Source organism: Scomber japonicus, chromosome 5 (assembly GCF_027409825.1).
Source record: "Scomber japonicus isolate fScoJap1 chromosome 5, fScoJap1.pri, whole genome shotgun sequence".
In the NCBI taxonomy this organism is placed as follows: domain Eukaryota; kingdom Metazoa; phylum Chordata; class Actinopteri; order Scombriformes; family Scombridae; genus Scomber; species Scomber japonicus.
Genome location: NC_070582.1, coordinates 13,846,228 through 13,856,168, shown reverse-complemented (window position 1 = coordinate 13,856,168; position 9,941 = coordinate 13,846,228).

Sequence of the window (9,941 nt, the reverse complement as noted above, 5' to 3'; positions counted from 1 at the left end):
AGACCACTCTACTATGTATGAATATTTCTTGTTTGTAATTTATGTTATTCAGTGAAATTAGCAATTTTGCAGGGGGCTTGAACACTTGCATGTACTTACATACATATGCTACTTGTATGCCAAATTCTCATTAGGAGCTGAGCCCCCATAAAGGTCTGATCCTAGAATTGCCCATGGTTGGAGCAGTGATCTATAATATCTGTTTTGATCTAAGTTTACTCCTCTATCAAAACTGTAAAATCTCAAAAGGGTTAATTGTGGTCATGGGCTCTTTTCATTTTCAAGCCTGTGTGAAGGAAAATCCGATATTTCTTTTGAAACATTATACATGTTAGATCAAAGTTGCTGAAAACGTGAAAAGACTTAACTACTGTATGAAGTACTGAGTTTGATTGATTTTCACAGTTTTTCATCATTTCTGTGTTAATGATTTGTTGGGTGGGCTTCAACAGCTGGACCATGACGTAGAAGGGTGACTAGCATGACCTCCAACCTCCTCCCCAACACTAGGCTATTGAAATTAAAGCACCTGAAGAAGGGTGTGGTGTATAGTCTTGATAGCTGGTGGCAGCCAGCATCACTTTCTTTGCTGCTGTTACAAGTAGTACTCTAGACCAATAGTAAGGTCTAGATTTACACATTGTCCCTGTACTTAGATTTCTCACCTGCACCCTTCTGGTCTTACCTGAGTCATTAGCTGCTGTATCTGCTCTATGGCTGGAGCAGCCCCATAGCTCAGTAGTGCTATCGGATGCTGCTGTTCTGTAGACATCATGAAGTTGCAGTCCATAATCCTTTCATGAGTGGTGAACTGTAGTCGTAGTTTATCCAAGTTTTTTAGTAGACATAGCCGATGAGTTAGCCTTAGCTTAGCCATTATTCACTACTCTCTTCCGCTTAGACCTACAACAAAGGCTTAGTCTAAAATGTATATCTTATAAGGGAAATTTGGCATGAGTGTTGTAAAGTTAAGAGTCTCAGACTGTTAGGGGCGATCCATGGTGTCAGCATCTTAAGTGGACACGCCCCAGCATTTCAAGTGCTTTTTTTTTTCTCCGTGATTTTGAAACTTAATTTTATATACTTAGCAATCAAATTTGGTTGGTTGATTGATAACACTGCATTTTTTCTGTGGTGTAAAAAACTTACATGTTAACAGCTTACATGTTATACTGTATGCATGTTTCAAGCTTAATTGTCTGCATCTCTCTGTAATGTCACAGGGAGAAAAAGACACAGTTACAGTACATGCCTTTTAATAAGTACATTGCATGATAAACAAAGCAGAGAAGACTCACTAAAACCTTTTAAGTGTCACAGTTACTGTTCATGAATGCTGTCTAATGTATTAGCCACTAGTCATGCAATGTATCAGATGTTAGCAACTATTACCTAGCAACAGCATCAATTTTAGGTTGCTAAGTAACAGTTTTGACTATTCAGTACTTGATAAATCATGGTTTTCACTTAAAAATGGCTTCTGAGCAACATACTAGTGAGTATGAAAAGGTTAATAGATTCACTTGTGGCAGGAAAATATCATAACATAAGCTACACAACTATCACTGAGAATAGAGTTACGCTTACTTTGACATCCAGCTGCAGCAGACAGCAGCTAATAACATGCATTAGGAGTCGTCTCTCTGGACCTGGTGAATTTAAATCCAATATGTGTCCTTTTAGCTCTGGTTTAGCCTCCACCAAGCCCTGAGAAAAATATCTGTCTCCTTGTGAGTGAGGCTCCACTGTGTTCACCATGCATCCCTTACTTTGTCTGCTGTTTGTGTCGGGCAAGGTTCCTTCATACAGTATATTTATTTATTGGCATTGGGTAGGCTGCAGACAATTCATCAAAGCTTTGTTGCTAGTAGCAGCTGCTAATGTGAGTCGATGATAAGAGCTGTTGAAACTTGACTCTTAAAGTAAATGTGCCGGCTATTGGTGGCCTAAAATATACTTAGAGCTGCAGAGTCTGGTATCAATTGTCCATACTTTGACAATTTTACATTTATTTTTGAAAATGTACTGAGCTCATAATGCAATGTTTGATCATCAAAATAAGTCACTATATTCTGGTGGTGTTAATATGTGTACAAATGACTGAGTTATACACATGCATTATGTCTTTAGTTCTGTAAAATGAACACCATTCAGTTATTTCCTGCCATTTCTCACCTGCTAACCACTTGTCCACAGTGTAGTTACCCTTCAAATCATCACCTCACCAATCTCTTACTGTACACACCTGCTTCCCATTAATTATCAGCCCCAGTAGTATACCCCCTCCCCCTCCTTCCTCCATTAAAACATTCACCTTTTTTTGCCAGACTGTCTGCGTTGCCTCAGCTTTTGACCTATTTTTGCTCCCTATCTGTGTCCTTTTCACTATTTTTTAAGACATGTCTACCTGCCTTTACTTTCTTTTGGTTTTGCCTGATTGCTTTACCAGTAATAACTTTATTTTTTGGTTCAGTAAAGAGTGTTTGTGCCCCTCAGCCTGCCTCATTCAACCGCCTCAGTGCACAATGAAGTTGTCATCCTGCCTGATTCTCACAAAAATACATATACAGCAAGGGACATAAAAAATTATACAACAATGTGTTTAACAGGCAAAACCTCAAGCATTTCCAAATATAAGACTGCAAAATCCCAACAGGCTCATTTAGATTGTTTATTTTACACTACATCGCAACATTTTTGCACTCTGGGAGCTCAAGCTATTTTTGAAGAATATAAAATCCTATAAAAACTGCTGACAGGGATTTCTGTGAATTTTCTCAAGTAGCCAGGACATCTTTTTCTGGAAATGTTCGGAGGTTGTTTTTTTATACACAGTATTTATTTTTCATTGTTTGAGCACTACAAAAATTGATTCAATTTTTTTGGTTATAGTGGCAAAACTTCCAGAGGCAATAATTTGAAAACTTCAGCAGACAACAATAAAAATTCCCTGCATGGCTAGACATCTTCTTCGTGTTGAGAAGCTAGTGTGCCTGCAGTTAAATGTCAGACGCTTTTTCATCAGACAGAAATCAAAAGGGCACCTCTACTAATTACAGCGCCGTGCCCATGTGTCACTCCAAGCATGAGACCATCTCAATCCCCTGGGATTAGATTTAAATCTTGGACGCAAACACAACACAGCAAATAATAATCTGTTGTGGTGGCTGCCTATAAATAATGCAGGAATCTTTGAGAAAGAGCAGGGTAGAATTCATTTAAGGACTTAGTCCCCTTGAATGAATTTGGGGAAACATATCAAAGTACTTTTAAATGTGATCAGCAACTGATTTAACATGAAGGTTACAGCTCTATATCAAGTTGAGTGTTGCTGCTTTCTTCCCCAAGGCTGTTGTTGTTATTCTGACTTCTGATCAAAATAGTATTGTTTTCCTTTGAGTTTGTGTTTATACTGTACACAAGAAAAAAAAAAGATATTATTTTCAGCCCAGGGGAGTGTATTAGGAAAATATCAGTCCACAGAAAAAAGCCAAGCCAAAGGAGCCTGAGGAAATAAGTAACATCAAAATAAAGCAGCATAATATGTAGCCCAAATGGATATTATTTTGTGTGCAGGTTATCCAAGATCTATGTGTATTCAACCCACAGACAAACACTTTTGTTCCTCTTACAACATGCCGTGCAAATAGAGACAGATCCTGCTGGTGAATAACACTGTTACAAGACCGGTCTCTGGGGCAGATAAGAGGAACAGCAAACACCCTGCTGTCTGGAGGAAAGAATAGGTGGCTGTCATCTATCTGTCTGGCAGAGGGGGAGGAGGAAGAGAAGGGATGGGGTAAATGTGATTTAGCCCCAATGATCTTCACTGGGGATCATGGAAAGGTAAACCCCCCCTCTCCCTCTCCCCCCAACCACCCATCCAACCAGTTCAAATACACTTGGGATGTGGTGGGGGCCGCATGGGGAATAGGAATCAGGGTGTGGAAAGGATTATAATCCCGGCAGTGCTATCATGATAAAAATGGGGGAGGGGGGTAATAGAGAGTCTTAAGGATCTCAGATCGATAGAACAAAGCACACTCACTTTATGTAGCATCCATCCAAGACGAGGGCAATGATATGTGTCACAATATAGGTCTACTGCCTCCACCCCCACCCCCTCTTTCAGGGAAAACAGCCTTCTTGGGCTCTTAGAAAGCACTAGTGACGAAATGATACCCTTATACTAGAAGGGGTGAATTCCCCTCTACAGTTGGGTTGTTCAAATTTAGGCAAAGATTCAGGCTCATAACAGCTTGGTCTGTGTGTGTGTGTGTGTGTGTGTGTGTGTGTTGGCAAACCGTTCGTCAGCCATATGGAAATGTCACACAGTAATCATAAACAATTATCCTCCCCAGCTCTCAGAGCATCAGAAAAGGGCAAATTTACATAAGACACAAAGGCTCTGCCTCTTACATCTAAGGAACAGATGCCCTGCAGCTCAGCACACACTTAAAAAATACCAGAAATAAATGATGGTCTTTTTCTAATACCTGACTTTGATATCGTTCATGCTGTGTAACATCTTATTGGAAAGCTTGTAGACACTGAAAGATCATGTCCATTGCTTGATTGTCTGATATGCTAATGATTCATTTAGAGCTCCGAGGTTGTTTAGAAACAGGACATCAGAATAAGACAGTGTAACGATCTTTCCCCCCCCCCTGAAAACAGACTACAGGTAGACATACAATCTGCAATACATCAATTCAAACCAGGCTTTCCGCCCAGCAGTAAATCAAGGAGTTGGACCGAGAGGAGGTGGGGAAGGATAATGGATGCTATGGCAGACGTACAGTCGACACAGAATGAATCCACTGAGAATTGGATGAGGGATGAGAGGATGGTGGGAGGGGTCGGTGAGGTAGAGCAGCAGTAACGGGGGTAGGGGGTAGGGGGTTGGGTGAAGTTCATAGGGCAGCTGCTTGTTTTGTGGCAATGATCACCAATAAAGAGACAAATAAGGCCATTCTGACACCATGAAAATAAAATACTCACAGGAAACCTTTGTAATTGAGGACTGGGGATGTCAACAGAGGGCTAAATATATTCATAGGCTTGCAGGCTTTCAGCTAAAATGTAAGATAATTCAGAACATTGAGATTTGAATACAGTATTTTATGAGTTAGGTATAGATTTTGCAACTGTGGCAAATATCCTCCTTCAACATAAGATAATATTCTGAATTGCAGGTTGTGTGAAACTTGAACTAAAACTTGACAGTGAACAATTTCACTGACAATTTGATATTGTATGCACTGGTTTAAATGAGCCTGTTGCTTATTTCAGCCATCACTGTAATTGCCTCAATATCACTAGAGGGCAGTAAAGTCAAGAGGAAAAACCTGCCAAACAAAAAATTGATGAATCATCACTCAGTAGCTGAAGGTCACCAAGTCTTTCAGATCATTGCTGCTGAGTATGTTTTGGTTGCAGTAATAGAGACATTATACCAGCCAGCTGCATTTCGCACCGATGCACCTCATAAAATTCTCCTTCAGTTCATTTTGGTAGAAGATAAAATGTATCAACGGCAATGCACACATATCTGCAGCAGCAATCTACTTTTAATCATTGCTATTATTAACTGCAAACTATGTGCTGTGAAATAGCCCCCAACAACTTTACATGGGAAAAGGAATTTGTGTACCTGAATGAACAGAAGGCAAAGAGTCCTTGCCAGAGGGGGAGAAAGTATTTCTAAGGCACCAGATACCAGACGCTTCCTGACACCAATGCTGTGTGATAATGCACCAGATGGCAAGCCGCTCTCTCGCTTTTGCCCTGACAATATGACTGTAATCGAAATGGAAGTGCCACAAGTGAGCGCCAAGAAGATGGAGCCCAACTGTCGTGTTCCATAAGGCTTTTCTATATAGCTGCTTCACACTGAGGAGACTGAGGCAGGTGTATGCATCCATATAAGCCTTAAGCTCCTGTTCACTCATTGTATAGGGTGTCATTGCTGTTCAATGTACATTTAAATTATGGGTTAACAGTTTGTCAAACTTGTCTTAAACAATAAAAAATCCCAAATGAACTTACAATGTATGTGGTGGGGGACATAACCTACATGCCTCTGTTCATATAAAATGTATTATATCTTTCAATGTCACAGTCTTCTTAGTGCTAATGTCCCTCTTTGTGTTACTACTACAGCTCAACAGAGAAACACTTCAAGGAAACAAAGAGGGAATATGATGCCAAAAAGACTAAATGTGACAGATATCTGCATATACTATCATTTTTACACAAAATGTGGGCACGCTGTGGATTTTGTCTCCCATCACTTATACTGAAAACACAATTTGAATGCAATCTGTGATAGCCAGTATGAACAGGAGGAATGATTACAATGAGGATAACCTCTTCCAGTGTTCATGTAGGTACTTGGCTGTTGTTTTAAGACAGACTTGAAAAATGGTGAACCTATCCTTTAAGAAAGTAGACATCTGTGTGGTGTATTATGCCTTTGCAGCTAAGGACAATTTACAAAGTTTTGGTGAGTGTATTTGGCAAACTTTTTTCAGATCCATATATAGTACCAGTCAAAATTTGGACACACTTTCTAATTCAAGGGAATAGGAGGGTGTATCCAAACTTTTGCCTGGTATTGTAGCTCTAAATATATCTCAGGCATGTGTAGCAGGTGATGGTTTAGTCTAGTGCCCACACACACGTTCATGTTTGTCTTATATCATTATAAGGACACTCATTGACATAATGCATTCCCTAGCCCTTTACCCTAACCTTAACCATCACAACTAAATGTCTAAACCCAACCCTTACCCTAAACTGAACCTAAACCCAATTCTAACCATAACCCTAAAACCAAGTCATAACCCTCAGATTACACCATTTACTAGCTTGCAGCATTTCTTGTGGCTTTAAAGGTGTGTAGCACACTGAGATGGTACATATGCGACAGTGTGTGGTTTCATTGTGTTATGTAATGAGTCATTTATTCCTACATTTTGTTGCACTAAGACTGAACAACAGGCTTTTATGACTCATTGAATCTGACACCTACACCTGTCAGCACTGGTATTTGAAAATAAGGGAAGTTTTCACCCTCCAGCCATCCCACCACTCCTGCCACTGTCCACATTACCTCCACAGGTACACACACAGTGAATCCTAAAATCACCACTAGGCAACCACTTGCTTTAACCACTTAACGCACGCTGTTCCGTCTACGGAACGGGACGGATGTTAGGAGGTAGCCACAAGTTCTTCTGGATGTTTTAAACACCAACCCTTAAACATATATACTCATGCCGTACATCGTTGGAAAGCTTAGATTGTCCTGATTCATTCAAGACCACTCACGACTTATATGGTTGCTCACAGCCGTAATAGTATTAGCGATTAGCTCGGCTAGCCCCTGAGCTAAGTAAGAAAAGCTATAATGCCTACATACCTTCAAAGTCTTCCCTTTATCCACAACGTTCATCTTATGACTCATCACTTTCTGTACAGCTCGCCAAATATCCATTCTTGTGAAATATGAAATCCGTTTCCATAAAACCGGAATACTTTCCTCAATATGTCAACATGTATTTAGTCCAACACGTAACGTAATAACACAAATAACAAACCATACACGGTCCGTTTACGTCATTTCCTGACCTGCGCGTCCATCGCAGAGTACACGTGACTAGATGTTTACGACCGTGAGCCTCTTCTGCTTCTGACGATACCACACACAAGCCAATTGGTGTTTAGGATTAGGCAGTACATGTCTCCAAAGCCAATGAGGACATGTGACCGACAACAATGACGACATGGCTTTGATTGACTGCTGTTCTAGCCTATGGAAATATTCGGTGAAATGAAGTTGATAACCTTTTAGCCAATAGTCAGAGGTTTCCAACGGTGTATGACACTAAGCTATTAAGTTTGGCTGTCCATAAACAAACTCCAAGCGTAACCGGCGTGCGCCCTGTGCGTAAAAGAGTTGAACCATATATCATTACGCACACGGCATTTTGGTACACGGTTGGTTCTTCTTCGACTTGACATTGTAACCTCTGCCACTCTTTGTCAGTAAGTCACAGAATCACACAGACACTTTTACAAGAATCCTGAGAGTGTTTCCTTTCCAATGATACCAGACACATCTCTGAGTCTCAAACTATGTGGGATCTGTGCTGCTCACAACTTGGGCATGTCGTTTAGGCTAACAGCATACAAAACAGGGGCGTGTGTTAAGTGGTTAAACATATCAGGGCAACAAAGATTGGGTTAACTAGTTCCCACTTTTAAGTACAATTGGTGGTCAGAATCAGATACCTGGTTGCTGTGAACATCCATGCATTATATAAATGGAAACACAAAGAGGCATATAAATTCAGCACTGAGAAGTTTATTTATGCATTAGACTACTTGAACTAGGATATGTATAAATCACTTACACATTATGCTTCAGTTGTAACTATGAGAGTGGCTACTCAGCCAATTGGTGGGAGAGGTTGATTATGAAAATAGATGGGACAGATAGGGTGAGTGAGAGAATGAGTAGGAGAGTGTGAATGAGAGGCTCACATTGCTTTTCCCTCTGTGTGATACATTAAAATCTGTGTGGCATATTTTTACAAAAAGCATGAGTTTGCTCTTCATTAAGTATGGGTAAGCATTCTCCCATTTAGTGAGATGCTTGCACAAACATTTAGCCTATTTGACAGGTATTCCATCCCTCTCATCTTCATCTTCCTTCGTCATCCATCCTTGAGTTCTTCTTCTTCTTGTTTAATAGCAGGTGCTGTTATTTTACAGTCTATGGATTGATTGAATGACTTCTTATGTTACAGCTAATGTACTTCATACAGCCACCTGCTTTACGGGAAGGGAATGTATGTTACCAAGCCTCTTTTTTTCTTTAGAAAGGTTAGTCATCACAAGGAACTTTGAATTGATTGTGAAACAGTTTCATGATACTGCTGATTGTTTCACAGCAGTTATGTTCTAAAACACAAATGGACATACCCACACTTCCTCACTGACCCTGTAGGAAGGTGCTGCATTGCTGGATTTGGTGTGAATGCAGCTTTAAATGTAACCTAGGTGTGTGAACGGCGCTAAAATAAAGTTTACTTTGTTTCACCATCATCATATTACAATCATTAATCTTACAGGGCCACAGAGAGATACATTACCTCATTGCTACACATCCTACAAACAGCTGTGTTTAAAAAATAAATAAAAACAAAACAAAATGTAGCATCTTTCTTTCACTCGCTTTTAAAACAAATGCACTTGCTAGCCATGAGCTGTATGGCATGAGGCAATGGTGTTCATTGGAAATTAGGTCTTCATTCTGGGAAAACACTACCACTTTTGTCTATAGGGGGCACTAAAATCAACACAAGTTGTTGTAGTAACTTTAAAGATATGGGAGATTCATGGAAAAATATTTAAACGGGAGGACATCGAGAGAGAAGCGTAAAACACAGGTAAAAATACAGGAGGGTTGACAGGTCTGCAGACACCATACAGAGCATCACTTGTCTCAAGAGGGAGGAAGTGACATTTTGAGTGAAGAGTCTGAAAACTGAAATTAAAGCAGATAATTATTTATTCATTCATTATATTTCCAGTATCTTGAATTTCATACTTGCACTAAAAGAGAGAGAAACTTAAATAGAGACAAAAAAGCACTTTGTTAGTACAAAATCTGTTTCTTAAATACAAAAACCATTTGCAATACTGTCAGAAAAAGAACATCATTTTGGCAGTACTTTTACTGCATAAAACCAATACAAATCAGAATAATATAATTCTTTGCATCAATTAATGTTGTATACCCTTCATGTCGTTGTACTGTACCAACGTTATGTAACTTCAGAAATAAACTTGTTGCCAAGCAAATCAAAAATATGATCAGAATTCAAATTTATATGCATTTTTCTGTCCAGTTAGTTACAGTACAATGTACACTG